Here is a 19382-nt window from a genome sequence, read left to right on the forward strand (position 1 = left end):
TGGTCATTCTGGCCCCAAACTGATGGGCTCCAGTGGCTGCAGGGCTCCCTGCAGGGTTGCCACAGGCTTTGTTAAGTTGGCTTCACCCATCTTCCTCTACCCCATCCTGCTGCTGCTGCTGCTTTTTGTAGGTGCTGTTCCCTAACCAACTTGCACCTGTGACAGAGAAACTTGACATACAGAGGAAATGTTCGTAGCCCATCCTTAAAAAAAGCTCTGTGTATGACAGATGGGATCAGAGAGGGTTCTAAAAGCTATTTCAATGTAAGAAAATCTAGATGAAATGCAGAATCACTCGAACGAGCCATAGGGGGCTTGGAACCAATGGCGTAGCAGCGAAAACTGTGACTCTGCCTTAAGTTTACTTCAATCTAACAGTTCCCCATCTCTAGCCTGAGGTACACAGGGGATCCTCACCACTCCTTCGGTCTGAGCACAGCCTGCCCACTGCCAAGAGTAAGCCAAGTTGCCGTGCTCCCAAGGACAAAGGACATTTGCCGCCTCAGTGGGCCGTCAGCCAGCTCCCTTCACTGGGACCCCATTCCAACTCCCTCAGACATGTCCTCAGAAGCCTCCTCCTCTCCCCGGGAGGATGCGGTCACTGAACTGCTTAATCACCTCACCCAGAGCTGCATCATTTAGCATCACTGTGGAGTTTTCCTTGACAGCACACAGGGTGGTTGCACACAAGGCTGACATGCATGCATGCCCCTGGAGACAGTGTCGACTGTGCACAGAAAGATTCTCATGCACCTGGTGGGGAGCATATGACGGGGATGGGATGTGTCAGTAAGCCCGCCTTCAGGTCTCTACACACGTCCCCAGACTGCCTGGGCTCCCTCAGATCAAAGGGCCCCAAGTGCACTTTAACTCTACACTTTAAGGGATAGAGCACTGAGAACACAGGAATGGGAGATAAGTGCTGATTATTGGTCATTTATGGGTTATTCTGTGTTTACCCCTCAGTGCTACTCTGTCTTGCTTTGCACGCAGGTGGCTGGCCCGTGGGGATTGCAGCACCCAACTATCTTGCTGTCACAGGTTGATTTCTCTAGAAAGAAACACTGAAATGGAGTCTGGGATGCAAGGTGTTCACTAGGTATCAACACCTGTGAGAGGGAGGCAAGGAAGCTGGATGAAACAGAGAGAAATCAAACTGTAATGCAGGCCCAACAAACTTTAGCCAGCCTGGTGGGGACTTCTGAAGTCTACTCAGCTATGTCATCCCCACAGGGGACACTGAAAAGGACCTGTATACCTCTACCTTGCTCAGTCACGGGCTAGGGGCTGCTACAGGTCAGACATGACCTTGAATGAATGGCTCTATGCACCTGGGCAGCAAGGTGGTCCTTGAAAGGGGGCACATCTGTATCTTCCACACTTTCCTTCTGACTTTTAGTGCATTCAGCCAATGGAAGACACCTACAGAAGGTCAGAGAGTGGGAGGAATGCAGTGTTTATTCCCCAAGCTTCCTAACAGGCCATCTCTGGCAGCAATCGAGTCCCTCTACCAAGAGCCACAACTCTTATTGGGCTACCTCTCTTCCATGGCTACAACTTGGACTAGGTTCCAGTAACAACCTCCTCTCCACACCCCTCCAGGTGCTGGCGGTAGTAACCCTTCTCCTGTCTATACTCCCTTGGTGCTTCACTATTCTTTGTTAGTTTCCTTAACCGTACTTCTAGCTCTTTAAGAGTCCCCTTATTAACCACTCTTTAGTTAAATCCATGAAGTATGCCATCTCCTTCCTGCCAGGATCTGATTGGACCAGTAATCCAGGGATTCTCTCCATGCTGGTTCTCTTGCCCCACATTCCTTTTAACATCTAAGATCCTCTTTAAATTAGACGGGTGTTAGGGAAAACCTGCTTTTTAAGACTATAATGTGAGGAGTTTAATGTACAGTAGCATACAGTTGGTTTTGAGGTAGGAGATACATGGGCGCCAGGCTGAGCAGCTGCAACCAGACTCCTGCTGACACTTTGAGATAAGATACTAGCAGGAGCATTGGGCCCTGATTGGCTAAAAGACAAAGTGACCACATTTTTCTCATTCTTGGGGTCGTGGGGATTTCCCAGCCTACACATGCGCAGAGAAGGTCCTCAGTCTAAGGAAGGGGTCAAAGGGAGAAAGAGTCAGCAGCCAACCTCCCAGAAACCTTCGTGCTGGAATCCATCTTGGCTGAGAGATGTGCATGCCTGTCAGGAAGGACCCTGAGTCAGGCCAAATATGGCCACAAGTAAGAAGATTGGCCAGAGACAACCTGGAAGACTGCCCCCCCCCCCATATAAGCGATCTAAGCCACCCCCATTGGGCACAACTCACTCCAAGTTTGCCCGTGTGCTCTTCTACATGTACTTTGCTTCTAGTAAATGCTTTATCTATTTCACAATCTTGGTCCCTTTGCTGAATTCTTTCTTCAAAGAAGACAAGGACCGAGGTCCTGCTTCCAGCTGTCTTGTCCCCCGAAACCAGTTTCTTAATCTCAGTAAGCTACAAGCCGCTGTTTGTAGAGAGAGAAATGCAATATACACTTTGGATCTCAGTTATGTTTCCTAGAAACAGACCATAAAATGAGGATATGTACAAGTGATTCATTAAGGAAGGGTTGCAAGAAACATTGAAGGGAGTCTGGCAAGCAGGAAAGAGAAGAAATCAAAGCACGTGTATGATTCAGGCAAGGTCCCACAAAGGGGAGCAGCAGCCTGATCCCATAGGGAACTCCAACAGCTGTGCCTCCCAGTTTGATGGGTGTGGATCATCTTCGCCCCAGGTGTGGACAGTCACTGACTAAGGACTGCCCTAGGGAAACAAACTCCCAGACTGTTTCGGCTCTCTGTCTGCAGATGAGGTAGTTCCAAGCTTGAAGGCAGTCCTCCAAAAAAAGAGGAAGTATAGGTACAGCTCCATTGGAGGCAAAAGCTCAAAGCCAGGGAGAGATGAACAGAAATGGTAAAAAAGGAGTTGGGGTGACACAAGCAAGATGGCAGAATAGAAAGTACCAGGTTTGCATTCCCTGTGGAAACACTGAACAATACATAGGCTAAAGAAGCTTTGAAAAGACTCTAGAACCAAGTTAAACTGTAACAACCAGCCTAACCAAGAAAAAGCTGCACTTGAAACAGTAGAAAACTATCTGGCATTTCTGTTTGCCATTATTCCACCCCCTTTGGGGTCAGTTGGGAGGAAGCTGCCAATTCCTGGGCCATCCCTCAGGAGGGAAGGAAAAGAATGGAACTTGCTTGCAATGTTCTGGCTTATCTGAGGGCTGCTTGAAGGATTGGCTTCTGTCTCACTTGACTTGGAACACTGGTGGAAAGAGCAGCATAGTTTGGATGTCACGTTAGAGGCCCCTGAAAGCAGTGGGAGTTACAACGGTGTGAGAGCTGCAGGGTGGCTGCAGACACATGGGCTCCTGGGGGCAAGAGATTATGGGCAAAGGAATACAAGAGAACATTAGGAGTCCCTTTAGGGGGTGAGACTCTCAGGGACATTAAGACATTTAAAGGCAACTGGGCATACAGAGAATTGGAGTAAGAGCACACAGAGGACCAGAGAAGATGCATCACCAAATTAGGTTTGAGAGAACATTAAGCCTTTATGCTGGGTTGATTAGCAAAGGTTTTTTCCCTACATGAAATTCTGCAAAGACTGGGAGATGTGCCTGTTTTCAAATGCCCAACTTTCAAGAAGCAATTATAATGCATATGAAAAACAGGGAAACATGGCCCGTTTAAAGGAACACAATAAATCTCTAAAACTTGACCCTAAAGAAATAGAGTCCTCTGACTGGAGGAAGACTTCAAAACAATCATCTTAAGTATGCTAATGAGCTAAGTAATACACAACTAAACTAAACCATGAAAATGATATAGGAACAAAATTAGAATAGCAATAGAGATAGAAATTATAGAACAACCAAACAAGTTCTGGAGCTGAATTATAATAACTGAGGTGAAAAATTTACTAGAGATTCAACAGCATACTGAACAGGCAGAAGAATCAGTGAACTTGAGTAATCTGAAGTTATTCTTTCTGCTCCTCGGAGTCAATAAAGAAAAGTGAACAGGGGCTTCCCTGGTGGCGCAGTGAATGAGAGTCCACCTGCCAATGCAGGGGACACGGGTTCGTGCCCCGGTTCGGGAGGAACCCACATGCCGCGGAGCGGCTGGGCCCGTGAGCCATGGCCGCTGAGCCTGCGCGTCCGGAGCCTGTGCTCCGCAACGGGAAAGGCCACAACAGTGAGCGGCCCGCGTATTGCAAAAAAAAAAAAAAAAAAAAAAAAAAGTGAACAGAGCTTTAGGGTCTTATGGCACAATATCAAATGGGCCAATATATACATTATGGAAGTCCCAGAAGAAAAAGAGAAAAGGGTCAGAGAGCTTATGTGTAGTACTAATGGGCTAAAACTTGCCAAATTTGAGGAAAGAAATGGATGTACAAAAACAGGAAGTTCAAACTCCGAGTAGAATAAAGGGACACACGTTGAGATGCTATCAAACTGCCTAAAGACAAAGAATCTTGAAAGCAGCAAGGGAGAAATGACTCATCACATAAAGAGAGCCCCTATAAGACTATCAGCAAATTTTTCTGCAGAAACTTTATAGACCAGAAAGCAACAAGATGACATAATCAAAGTGCTGAAAGAAAAAACTGTCAGAGAATACTGTATCTGACAAATCTGTCCTCAACAATGAGGAATAAATGCTTTTCAGATAAAGAGCTGAAGGAGTTGATGATCACTAGACTTGCCCTATAGAGAAACAGTAAAAGGAGTCTTTTAGGTTTAAAAGAAAGTACCTAAACAGTAACTCAAAGCCATATGAAAATACAGAGTTCTCTGATAAAGGTAAATATATGGACAAATATAAAAGCCTGTATTATAAATTTCATAGCTCTTAAGATTTAAAAGAAAAGCATGAGAATTAAATTTATGTTTGGTACACAATATATAATGATGTCATTGTGATATAAGATCAAGTATGGGATACCCATGCACCTATGGTCAATTAATCTATGACAAAGGAGGCAAGAATATACCATGGAGAAAAGACAGTCCCTTCAATAAGTGATGCTGGGAAAACTGGACAGCTACATGTAAAAGAATGATATTAGAATGTTTCCTCACACCTTATAAATCAAAATGGATTAAAGATCTAAATGTAAGACCTGAAACCATAAAACTAGGACAGAACACAGAACACTGACATAAATCACAGCAATATTTTTTTGGATCTGTCTCCTAAGGCAAAAGAATAAAGCAAAAATAAACCAATGGGACCCAATTAAACTTAAAAGCTTTTGCATAGCAAAGGAAACCACTGACAAAAAGACAACCTAATGTATGGGAGAAAATATTTGCAAATGATGTGAACAGCAAGGGGTTAATATCCAAATATATAAATGGCTCATACAATATCAAACACTTGATTAATAAATGGGCAGAAGACCTGAATAGACATTTTTTCCACAGAAAATATACAGATGGCCAACAGGCACATGAGAAAGATATTCAATATCACTAATCAGAAATGTAGATCAAAGCCATAATGAGCTATCACCTCACACCTCTCACAAGGGTTATCATCAAAGGGCCTACAAATAACAAATGTTGGTAAGGATGTGGAGGAAAGGGAGCCTTAGTGTACTGCTGGTGGGACTGTAACTTGACGTAGTCTCTATGGCAAACAGTATGGCGGTTCCCCACAGAAAACTAAAACTAGAACCACCCTATGATCCAGCAATTCCACTCCTGGGTATATAGCCAAAGAAAACTAAAACACTAATTCAAAAAGATACATTCAACTCAATGTTCATAGCAGCATTATTTATAATACCCAAGATATGGAAGCAACCTAAGTGCCCATCAACAGATGAATGAATTCAGAAGATGTGATATATATATCTATATTTGGGTAGATATATATACACACACATACAATGGAATATCTCATCCATAAATAATGAAATTCTGTCATTTGAAACAATGCAGATGGACTTAGAGTACTATGCTTAGTGAAATAAGTCAGAGAAAGACAAATTCTCTATATTATCACTTACATGTGGAATCTAAAAAAAATAAAACAAGTGAATATATATATAATAAAACAGAAGTAGATTCAGATATAAAGAACAAACTAGTGGTTACCAGTGAGGAGAGAAAAGGGGGAAGGGACAAGATGGAGTAAGGGATTAAGAGATACAAACAACTACATAAAAAATAGATCAAGGATATATTGTACAGCACTGGGGAATACAGCCATTGTTTTGTAACAATTTTAAAGGGAGTATAATCTATGAAAATACTGAATCACTATGTTGTACACCTGACACTAGTATATTGTAAGTCAACTATACTTCAATAGGGGCTTCCCTGGTGGCGCAGTGCTTGAGAGTCCTCCTGCCGATGCAGGGCACCCGGGTTCGCGCCCCGGTCCGGGAAGATCCCACATGCCGCGGAGCGGCTGGGCCCGTGAGCCATGGCCGCTGGGCCTGCGCGTCCGGAGCCTGTGCTCCACGACGGGAGAGGCCACAACAGTGAGAGGCCCGCGTACCGCAAAAAAAAAAATAATAATAAAATAAAATAAAAAGAAATTAACTATACTTCAATAAAATATGCAACAAACAACAAAAAAGACCAAGTGTGGGAGGTAAAACTATAAAAGAGTAGTTTGTATTTAATTGAAGTTATCAGTTTAAAATAAATTGTTATAGTTTAGGATATTTGATTTAATTCCCCTAGTAGCCACAAAAAATATTTACAGAATATACATGAAAAGAAATGAGAAGGGAATCAGAACATGTCACTACAGAAGTAAATTCAACTAAACACAAGGGCAGGGAGTAAGAAGAAAATGGAGGACAAAAAGCTATAAAACATACAGAAAACAAAGGAATGTCAAGAGTAAGTCCTTCCCTATCAGTAATTTAAATGTAATGGATTAAACTACTTGATCAAGAGACAGATTGGAAGAATAAAAACACAGGACGCAACTATATGTGGTCTACAAAAGACTCAATTTTACCTTCACTTACTCCTTCTTTGGTGCTCTTTCCTTTCTATGTAGATTTGAATTTCTGACCTACGCTTTTCTTCTCTAGTTACAATTTTATATGTGAGATATACCTTAATAAAGCTGAAAAAACTTAGGAACTCTTATCTTTTTGAAGTTAAGGAGAAAAGTTTTTAATGACAGCCCTGCTTCCAATCTGCCAGAGCTGATTCCTCTCCTACAGAGGTCTTGTTAGGGGTCTGTGGAGAGGAGTCAGCCTCCCTGCTCCCTGCCATTTCCACAGCTGAGTGAACTACAGGGAGCAGCTCAGCAACCCTCCTAGCTGACCTTGCCCAGGTCAGCCTCAGAGCTGTGATACAGCCTCTGGCAGAGGTTATGTCACTTGCCATTGGGTGGATGTGGACACAGTCCTCACCTCTGCCCAGCCAGTACTCATCATCTAGCTGCCCTGGACTCCAGTTGTTTTTTTTTTTTGCAGTACGCGGGCCTCTCACTGTTGTGGCCCCTCCCGTTGCAGAGCACAGGCTCCAGACGAGCAGGCTCAGCGGCCATGGCTCACAGGCCCAGCCGCTCCGCAGCATGGGGGATCTTCCTGGACCGGGGCACGAACCTGTGTCCCCTGCATCGGCAGGCGGACTCTCAACCACTGCGCCACCAGGGAAGCCCCTGGACTCCAGTTCTTAAATTTGGTCTCCTAGTCTGTCCCATCCACCTATTTTCGGAATCCATCAATATTACTGAGGGTCATCCAGGGGTATCAGAAGCCTCTATGTTCCTGGACAAAATTCTGGAATGAAAGAAGGGCAGTTATGACTTCTCCCCATGCTAGAAGTTCTAAACTTTATCTGTTCATTAAGTCAGGTAATGAGTGTTGGGATCTAAATAATGTAACATTTCTTGCAAGGTGGGTCTACTGGCAACAAATTCCCTTAATTTGTTTGAGTGAAAGTCCTTCTCCTTTACTTTTGAAGGATGTTTTGTAGGGTGCATAATTCTAGGTTGGTTCCCATAATTCTCTCAACACTGTTTCATTCCACTGTTTTCTTGCTTACCTGGTTTCTGAGAAGTTAGATGTAACTCTTATCTTTCTTGCTCTCTAAGTAAGGTGTTTTTTCATTTGGCTTTTAGCTGTTTTTTATCATTTGGATTTTAGGATTTTCTTCTTTATCTTTGATTTTCTGTGGTTTGTAAATACTATGCCTAGGTGTAGGTTTTTAGGGGGAGCATTCATCCTGCTTGTTCTGAGCTTCCTGGATCTGTGGTTTGGTGTCTGACATTAACTTGGGGGATGTTCTCAGTCACTACTGCTTCAAATATTTAATCTGTTCCTTTTTCTTCTAATACTCTCATTATACATACACTACAGTTTTTGTATTTGTCCCACAGTTGTCAAATTTTTTTTTTTTTTAGTCTATGTTTTTACTTTTCTGGCTTGAGAATTCTACTGGGATATTCTCCAGTTCAGAGAATCTTTCCTTTGCCATGACTATCTAGTCTATTAAACCCAAAGACATTCTTCATTTCTATTAGTGTTTTGATTTTTATGTCTAGCACTTTTTTTTTTTTTTTTTTGCAGTACGTGGGCCTCTCATTGCTGTGGCCTCCCCCGCTGCAGAGCACAGGCCCCGGATGCGCAGGCCCAGTGGCCACGGCTCACGGGCCCAGCTGCTCCGTGGCATGCGGGACCCTCCCGGACCAGGGCACGAACCCGCGCCCCCTGCATCGGCAGGCAGACTCCCAACCACTGCATCACCAGGGAAGCCCCTAGCATTTTTGTTTTCTTAGGATTTCTATCTCTAACTACATTGCCATTTGTTCTTACATGCTGTCTACTTTATCCTAATGGAACATTTAACATATTAATCATAGTTGTTTTAAATTTCCAGTCTGATATTTCCAACATCACTGCCACGTTTTGTTCTAATACTTTGTCTCTTCAAATTATGTTCTTTTGCCTTTGGTATGCCTTTTTTGAGTTATAATTGACAGCACATTGTTAGTTTCACATGTACAAAATAATGGTTCAATATTTATATGTATTGTGAAATCACTTTTTTCTTGATAACCAGATATGATAGTGTACTAGGTAAAAGGCACTGCTGTACATAGGTCTTTAGTAATGTGGTGGTGAGATATGGGGGCAGAGAGTGGTGACATTCTGTAATCCTATGATCAGGTCTCCATCTTTTAGCAAACGTCTTGACTGAATTTCCCAAATGTTTCAGAGCTTTTCTCCACCTGGAGGTGGACAAGGTTGGCTAGAGTGGGCTGGAGTTGGGTATTTCCCTTTCTCAGGTCAGTTAGGCTCTGATAATACACCAGCAGGCTGGGCTCTAGTTAACTAGTTTCCTATCATCAAAATGTCTACAAACAGTAAATGCTGGAGAAGATGTGGAGAAAAGAGAACCCTCTAGCACTGTTGGCGGGAATGTAAACTGGTACAACCACTATGGAAAACAGTATAGAGGTTCCTTAAAAAACTAAAAATAGAACTACCATATGAACCAGCAGTCGCACTCCTGGGCATGTATCCAGAGAAAACCAGTCTGAAAGAATACATGAACCCCAGTGTTCACTGCAGCACTATTTACAATAACAAACATGGAAGCAACCTAAATGTCCATCGACAGAGGAATGGATAAAGAAGACGTGATTCATATAGACAATAGAATATGACTCAGCCATAAAAAAGAACAAAATAATGCCATTTGCAGCAACATGGATGGGTCTAGAGATTATCATACTAAGTGAAGTAAGACAGAGAAAGAGAAATATGATATCACTCATATGTAGAATCTAATTTAAAAAAAAACAAATGAACTTCCTTACAAAACAGAAACAGACTTACAGATATTGAAAACAAACTTATGGTTACCAAAGGAGAAAGGCGGTGGGTGGGGGAGGGATAACTCAGAAGCTTGGGATAAGCACACACTCACTACTATATATAAGATAGATAATCAACAAGGACCTACTGTATAGCACAGGGAACTCTACTCAATATTCTGTGATAACCTATGAGAAAATAATCTAAAAAAGAATGAATATACGTATACGTATAACTGAATCACTTTGCTGTACACCTGAAACTAACAACATTGTAGACCAACTATACTCCAACAAAAATTTTTTAAAAAACCCAAAAAACACTAGTTTTCCCTGAGGGCAGGGCTTGTTAAGAATAGAGGGATCTGGTATATTTCAAGATGGTGGTTCTCCTCCTTCCCTCTGTGAGAATTCAATATTTACTGTGGAACCTGGTTGAACACCTAGAGGTAAATATCAATACTGTGTACCCTGAAGTTTTTAATGGAGTTATCCACATTAAGCCTCTAGCAATTTGTCAATCATAGTTCAGGCTTTCCTACCCAGTGCTAGTTTCCCATAGTTTTTGCTTCAGAGTCTTGGCCCTGGTAAACCATGACTACCTGTTTTCTCCCTTCTGTCTCTCCAATCTTGGGGGTAGCAGTGTGCCCTGTGTCTTACCCTCTCTTATGGATTCTAGAAGGACTGTTGATTTTTCATTCTGCTCAGTTTTTCACTTGTTAAGACACAGTGGTAACTTCCAAGCTCCTGATATATGGAACCTCAGACTCACTTTAGATCTAAGGACACGTGTAATGTAAAAATTAACAAACAAAAAACTCAATTAAAAGAGAGTTTTGAGGCCAAAAGGGGGAGCTCTCATGTTCTATGACAACTAAACCTGACAGGAAAACTAGACTTCTTGCCTGGCAAGATCTCTGCCAATGAGAGACCATCACAATTTCATCAATGAAAAGCCATTCTATTTTAAACTCTCAATTCCTCCAATGGACTCTGTTTACTATAGCCCTTCTAAACTTCCTTTTCTCCCTCTATAAAAGAGTTCTCTACTTGTGCTGGACTTGCACATAGCATGCCATGGTCACAGATCCCAAACTGCAATTCTTTGCTGATCCCAAGTAAACCCATTTTTTTGCTGGAGAAATAACTTTCAGACTATTTTAGGTGAGTGGGTTCAAAGTGAAAGGATGAAAAAAGATATTCCATGAACATAGCAACAAAAGAGCAGAGATGGCTATAGCAATATTAGACAAAATAAACTAAGTGAAAGCCTGTTACAAGAAACAAAGGACATATTATATAATGATAAAGGTTCAATTCACTAAAAATTATAAATATATGCATCAAACATCACCTCTTAAATGTGAAGTAAATGTTGACAGAATTGAAGGGAGAAATACAGCTCTAAAATAACATAAGACTTCAGTACCTCACTTTCAGTAATATGGAAAGACAACCAATAAGGAAATAGAACTTGAACAGTATAGCCCAATCATTCCTAAGAGACATATATACAAAACACTCCACCCAACAAAAGAACACATATTTTTCTCAAGTTCACATGAAACATCCACGTTAGACTGTAAGACCACAAAACAATGTTTAATAAAAAGGATTGAAACAAAAGTATCTTTTCTTATCCAATTGAATGAAACTAGAACACAGCAAAAGGAAGACTTGAAAATCCACAGATGCATGGAAATTAGACACCATGATCTTAATGGATCAAAGAAGAAATCCAAGGGAAGTTAGAAAATATCTTGAGGCAAATGAAAATACAAAATCCCAAAACTTATGAGGTGCAGTGAAAGGAATACTATGAGAATAATTTATAGCTATAAACACTTAAAAGATTTTAAAACAACCTAACTTTTTCACCTTAAGAAACTATAAAAAGTAGTAAAAACTAAACCTAAAGTTAGCACAAGGAAGGAAATATTAGAGATAAATGAAATAGAACAAGCAAAACTAAGAGTTGGTTCTTTAAAACAATCAAGATCAACGACCGTTTAACTAGATTGACTAAGCAAGGGAGAAGACTTAAAATCATAAATGAAAGAGGAAACATTCTAATTTTTATTCTGTAAAATTAGTTGTAAGATTATGAACAATTAGGTTATTCCATTTTTGATACATAAATGAAACAGATAAATTCCTGGAAATAACCACCAAAACCAAATCATGAATAGAAAATCTGAACAGACCTACAACTTGTAAGCAGATTGAATCAGTAATCAAAAAACTCCCAAAGCAAAGCCCAGGATCAGATAGCTTCACTTGTGAGTTCTAATGGACACTTAAAGTATTAACAGCAATACTACTCAAACTCTCGCAAAAATTGAAGAGAAGGAAATATGTTCAAACTCATTCTATGAGGTCAGCATTACCCTGACACCAAAAACATATAAAGACACTACAAGAAAACAAAACTACAGACCAATATTAATGACGAATGTTGATATAAAAATTCTTAACAAAATACTAGCAAACAATTCAACAGCACATTAAAGGATTACACACCATGACCAAGTGGAATTTATTCATGGAATTCAAAGATGGTTCAGTATATGAAAATATGGTACATTAACAGAATGAAAAGGGGCATGGGAAATCACATGAACTTTTCAACTGATGCAGAACTTGACAAAATTCAATACCCTTTCATGAATAAAACACTAAGAAACCAGAAATAAAAGGAAACTCAAAATAATAAAGGCCACATATGAAAGTTTACAACTAGTATAATAATTGTGAAAGCCTAAATGCTTCTCCTTTAAGACCAGGACTACCACAAGGATGCCTTCTTTTGCCACTTCCATTTAACAGTGTGCTGGAAATCCTAGAGCAATTAGGGAAGAAAAATAAATAAAAGATATCCAGATTGGAAGTAGTAAATTTATGCTAGCAAACATTATCTTATATGTAGAGAACCCTAAAGATTCCACACAAACATATTAGAACAAATGAGTTTAGTAAAGTTTCAGGATACAAACCCCCCAAATCAGTTGTATTTCTATACACTAAACAATGATCTGAAAAAGGAAGTTAATTCCATTTACAATAGCATCAAAAATAAAATATGTAGGAATAAATCAATATACTAAGAAGATGCTGTTAAAAGAAATTAAGGACACCAATATGCAGAAAGACATCCCATGTTCATGGATTGGACTTTAATACTGTAATATTAATATTACCCAAATTGATGTACAGATTTCATGCAATCCCTATCAAAATCTCAATGCTATTTTTTTGTAGAGGTAGAAAAAAATCCATCATAAAATTCATATGGAATCTTGAGGGACCCTGAATAGCCAAAACAATCTTGAAAAACAAAGTTGGAGGTCTCATGTTTCCTGATTTCAAAGCTTATTACAAAGCCATGGTAATCAAAATAGTGAGATACTGGCATAAAGATAGACTTATAGACCAAGGAAATAGAGAGCCCAGAAATAAACCTTCACACATATGGTCAAGTAATTTTTTTTTTTTTTTTTTTTTGCGGTACGCGGCCCTCTCACTGCTGTGGCCCCTCCCGTTGTGGAGCACAGGCTCTGGACGCACAGGCTAAGCGGCCATGGCTCACGGGCCTAGCCGCTCCACGGCATGTGGGATCTTCCCGGACCGGGGCACGAACCCGTGTCCCCTGCATTGGCAGGTGGACTCTCAACCACTGTGCCACCAGGGAAGCCCGCCAAGTAATTTTTGATAAGGGTGTCAGAACCATTTAATGGAGAAAGAACAGTCTCAACACATGGTGATGGGAAAACTGGATATCCACATGTAAATGAATGAAGTTAGAAACTTATCTTACACTACATCATAAACAAGTAACTCAAAATGGATCAAAGATCTAAACATCCTAAGAGCTTAAACTGAAAAACTCTTAGAAGAAAACGTAAGGGAAAATTTTTGTAACGTGGGATTTATTAATGATTTCTTAGCTATAATGAAAGCAAAAATGAATTAAATCAAAATTTAGAATTCAAAGGACACAATAAAGAGTGAAGAGGTGACCCATGGGCTGAGAGAAAATATTTTCAGATCATTTCTGATACTTTAATACCCAGAATAAATGAAGAACTCCAACCTCCCAAAACAGATAATCCAATTAAGAAGTGGGCAGGGGCTTCCCTGGTGGCGCAGTGGTTGAGAGTCCGCCTGCCGATGCAGGGGACACGGGTTCGTGCCCCGGTCTGGGAAGATCCCATGTGCCGCGGAGCGGCTGGGCCTGTGAGCCATGGCCGCTGAGCCTGCACGTCCAGAGCCTGTGCTCCGCAACGAGAGAGGCCACAGCGGTGAGAGGCCCGCGTACCACAAAAAAAAAAAAAAAAAAAGAAGTGGGCAAAGGACTTGAAAAGATATTTCTCCAAAGATATACAAATGGCTAACAAGCCCATAAAATGCTTAACATCATTCATCATTAGGGAAATGTAAATTAAAACTATAATGAATACAATCTCATTAGGATGGCTACTATAAAAAAAAAAACCCCAAAAAACAAAACAAGTGAGAGTGAGGATGTGGAGAAATTTGAGAGATTGTGCATGGCTGGGGGGGATGCATATGTTGTAGTCACTACGGAAAACAGTATGGTGGTTCCTCAAAAAACTAAGGATAGAATTACCATGTGATTCAGCAATTCACTTTTCAGCATATACCCAAAAAAGTTGAAAGCAGGATCTTGAAAAGATTTGCATACCCATATTCATAGCAGCATTATTCACAATAGCCAAAAGGTACAAGCAACCCAAGTGTTCATCAACAGATGAATGGATAACCAAAATGTGGTATACGTATACAATGGAATATTGTTCAGCCTTAAAGGAAATCTGACACATGGCAAATTCACAAGCTTCAACATGGTTGAACCTTGAGGACATTTATATTAAATGAGATAAGCCAGCCATGAAAGGATAAATACTGTGATTCTACTTAAGAGGTACCTAGAATAGTCAAATTCAGAGACAGAAAGAATGATGGTTGTCAGGGAGAAGGGGAGAAAGGGAATGGAGAGTTGTTGTTTAATGGGTATTCCCATTTCAGTTTTCCAAAATGAAAAGAATTCTGGAGATTGGTTGCACAGCGATGTGAATATACAGTTGACCCCTGAACAACATGAAGATTAGAGGTGCCAACCTTTTCAATTTATAGTTGGCTCTCTGTATCCCTGGTTCCACAACTGTGCATTCAACCAACCTTGGATTGTGTAGTACTCACTATTGAGAGAAATGTGTGTATAAGTGGACCCGCACACTGTGCTATTCAAGGGTTAACTCTACTTAATATTGAAGTGAACACTTTAAAATGGTTAAGATGATAAGGTTTATGTTATGTATTTTTGTCACAATTAACAAAAGGAATCTGAGTCTTGATGGGGCACTGAGTGTCCACTATGCTTAAGAATTTTTTCCTGTGAAAGGCATTTTGTAATTATGAACTTAGGCTCTTCGACTGTTGCCCTGGGATACATTTGTAACATGACCTTTTGCAATATGACTTAAAGGGCCACTACCTCTTACCTTGGTGTGCAGAGTCGAGAGATAAGGGTGAGGAGATCTCTCTGGAAGTCCCTGGGCTCCTCACAGTATGTCACTACTGATGCTCCCCTAGATTAAAAGGAGGGTCTGCTGAACCTCGGAATTCTCATCTGCAAACCTGCCTCAGAGTTGTAGAGGACTGAAGGAATCCAGGTCAAGCACACAGCAACCTCAGGTGATTACAGCACAGCCCCAAAGACAACCCAGGTCCTGGAGGAGCCTGGGGTCTCTTCAACGGAACAGAGTCTAAACAGTCATGAGACGTACTTTGCTCTCTTAAAACTGAGTAAAAATCTCAGTAAACTGAAGTCCTTTGTGCAGTGAGACAACTTAAACTTTCTCCACAGTGATGCTGTTCACCAGCCCCACAGGAAACAGCTCCTCCCTAAGCTCTGTTTAGCCTCCAAACAGACTCACTCCCACTGATCCCAATATTTTTTTTTTCCTTTTAAACCTCTGCAATAATTTCTCTGCTGGCAGTAAAGTCATTATTATAAACACAACTTCCCTGATTCTCATGTTTTCCTGATTACTTGGATCTGAATGAAGACTAGGAGCTTGAGGGATGGTAGAGATAAGGGAGGAAGAGGAGGCGGCAGAGAACACTCATACATTAATCATTTGACCATATCACATTAATGACTATTTGCTAGAAGTTAGCCATGTGTCCTGTAATATGCTGCCAGGACTGTGGGTTAGGAAGAATGTATGCCTGGTTATCAGAATTTTCCCTTTAACTCATTCCTCAGGAAAGATGGAGTCCAATTATGAGACTCTAAAAGGACTGAGCTTTATAATGACTGAGTCTACAGCGACTCACATTTTGGCGCAGTCTTAGTTGTTTTTATTTTAAATACAAAGTGCCATGTGCGGAAGACACATGAACTAGAAAAGACCCCAATTCATGCTGGTTCAGGACTGCTAGAGGTCACCTGACAGAATTGGCAAAGGTGGTGAGCAGTGTGTATGCACAAACACACATGAGCACACACAGCAACACCAGATCATTAATTACCCCTTGGGGTATGTCCTGTGTCCTCAACCAAATTTTAGGTGTCACTATGAAGCCTTTGAGGGATCACTTTCAAAAGCAGAGTAAGTTACACCATAGGAAACAAATATATGATCATAGAAAGAATAAGGGGAAAGACTGGTGTTATATTATGTGAATGGGTCCCCATGGCTTGGGGTCAAGTTTCTTGCAGTTGTGTCTGATTTAAATATTGCCTGTTACATGACTAAGCACATGAACTCTGGAAAACTTAGATGACTCGGTGTGTCACTAGTGACAACGCAAATGTTCAAGCTACATATGAAGAGTGAATTGTTATGTGACTAGAAAAAGCAGTATTTCAAGAATGTCTGATGATTTTAAATGTATACCTAACACAACTGGTAGACATTTGACAGTTTTCAGCACTAAGAGTGTATATTCACGTGTCCAGAAAACATTTACATCTTCTCATTGGAAGGTGGAAGTGCCTTGTATTTGTTATCATCCTGTATTTGGGCATTTAGGGTACTCATAGCTGTATGAAGCCCAGAGCCTTACTCTGCAAGGTCTTTTGGTTACAGGATCCCTGGGCTACTCCAACTGCAGCTCTCTCATAAACCAGTTAGTTCTTTGAGGAAGGAGAAGATAACTATCCTGTAACTAAGAAACTGACTTGTACCCTTCATTAGCTCTCATTATATATGGCAGCTATTGCAACTTGGTTTCATCCACAAACATTTTATTGCCCCTCTCTCTCAGCACAAGTCCTCACCCACAGCTCCTTCAGCTCCCTACCCTCATCACAAACGAACATTACTTAGGATCTTCCACCACCCCCTCAACTTATCAGGAAGTGGCTTCTTCTGAGGTAGGTTAATCCTTCCATGTTTCCTAAATCCTAGGTTTTCCCTTTCTCTGATATACTTTATTGATTATCCATCCATCCTCCTGCACCTTCAACTTCTCTTCCAGAGGTTCCTTCACTATAGCTTAATACTCCTGTCTCCCTCATCTAGTTTAAAAATCTCCCAATGTTTTCTAATTATTACTGATTTCCTCACAGATCAGGTCCTTGAAGTGCTTATTCATTATATCAGCAGATCCCAAATTGAGGTGCGTGTACCCTCAATCTACCCCAATAAAATCTCTTGGGGTGTAGAGACTCACATTAATGTTGGTGAATTCTGGTAAGGACACTGGACACACATGTTGACCCCCGTTCATTTGTGCATTGGATGGTCAGGGGGCACCTGGGACACAAGAGATGTGAGCAAAGAGTGAGCTCTCCAGCCCGGAGGTGCTGACGGGGCTCCCTCAGGCATGGCTCTGCCTTCACTCCACAATGTGTTGCCCTAAGTGGATTGGGGGATATTATTTTAACTAAACTAATCCTCAACACAGGTGGTGTATGATTTAGACTGCTACAGTGAAACTACAGATTGAAGAAACTAATGCAAGCCCCTGAGAATAAGAGAAGCTGATAATTTCTACTCCTAGTGTGTTTCTTCAATAGCCATGTTAAGAGAGATAATAGTTCAATAAATCTACCAAAAGATTTAATTGAAAATTAAGACAGGGTAGTGTTTGTCATCAGTAGAAAAATCCCTTTTCTTAAATGTATACAGTGACTCGACAGGTTAAATTTATACTAAGTATTCAGAATATAGAGAAACTCTAAATGTCAGCGCTCTGTAAAGTTATGCAATTATTCCAATATGCCACAAGATTTCACTAAATTTAGCCATAAATGTTTAGGAGTGAAAGATAAAAAATCCATTTACCATTGGGGAAAACGTTTGGCTCTTTCTAACATGATGGAAATTGCTAGAACACACTGGAAATAAAACCAAATATATTCCTTTATCACCAAATACTATTGGCAGAGGCATGGAAAATACATCTTTTTTTAAATCTTAAATACAAAGTACCATGTGAGGAAGACACATGAACCAAGATGATTTGAAGAAATAAGTTTAGAACAAATTATATAGTGTGGAAGGTTGCTATACAGTTGGATGAAAGTACAAATGTTTTGAACATGCCTTAGATTATGGTATCTGTCAGATTCTATTTCAAAAATGACATACGCCTAAAATTACTTTCGTGAGCCACCTTCAACCTGAAATTACCCCTTCATGGAAAATATAAGTGTAACCACAGTTGATATCAGTAGGTTTATGGATATCACACCACATGTGCAATTCATCCATCACATGGTTCACAAACAGGGAGTTACCAGGAGGAAGTTGAAAATAGTGTATATAGTGTTAAGTTGTCATTGATGGAACTAATTTCATGAAAGCAAGACTCTTAAACCATAGTTGACTCTTTGATACTTTGCAATAAGAACCAAATGTCCATGGTATGAAAAATTCATAATTCCCTATTACAAAAAGAGAAAGTATTTAAAGATGGGTTATGTGTTTGTCTTTCCAAAATTTCAAATGTTCCACATTTGCTGACTTTGATAGTAGGATACTCTCTTGGAGAGGTACAAGTGAACTTGTAGCAATGATAGGACAAACTGCTTTTGAAGAAATTCATGCTATGAGAACAGAGTATTGTAAAAGCATATTTTGACATGATTCCAATGTTGAGATTTTTGTTCTGAAAAAAATGTCTAAAATCTCTTGTGTCTGCATACTAAAATCTGGAAGAGTTTTAAAACAGATTAGAAGATTCTCTTTTCAAACAATTTCATCAGGTTTGGGCTAACTGGTTAAAGATGTAGAAATACTACACCTTCCAATTAGTTGCAACAATTGATTAACAGAAGATGTGAGTTTTCCAGAAGAATCTCAAAAACAGAATTTTGTGTAACTGGTAGATGGAACTAAACAGTAGGTTTCACAATTTAATAAGCGCCAACAGTGTAGTTCATTTGGAGCTATCCATCTTTGTATAAGATATTTCTCAGCTATGACAACCCTTAAAACCAAGAATCAAAACAAACTAAACTTAGATCTTCAAAATACTGTATCAGAGTTTAAAAACAAACTTTAGAAAATA

The 19382-nt window shown here is 40.3% G+C and overlaps 1 long non-coding RNA gene across 1 annotated transcript in view; it reads right to left on the minus strand.

The window, feature by feature from the left end:
* Positions 1-19382, minus strand: part of LOC309813408 — a 286009-nt gene that overhangs the window by 34254 nt on the left and 232373 nt on the right. The window lies entirely within an intron of this gene.

Source organism: Mesoplodon mirus (genome assembly GCF_964341445.2).
Source record: "Mesoplodon mirus genome assembly, chromosome: 12".
Classification (NCBI taxonomy): Eukaryota; Metazoa; Chordata; class Mammalia; order Artiodactyla; family Ziphiidae; genus Mesoplodon; species Mesoplodon mirus.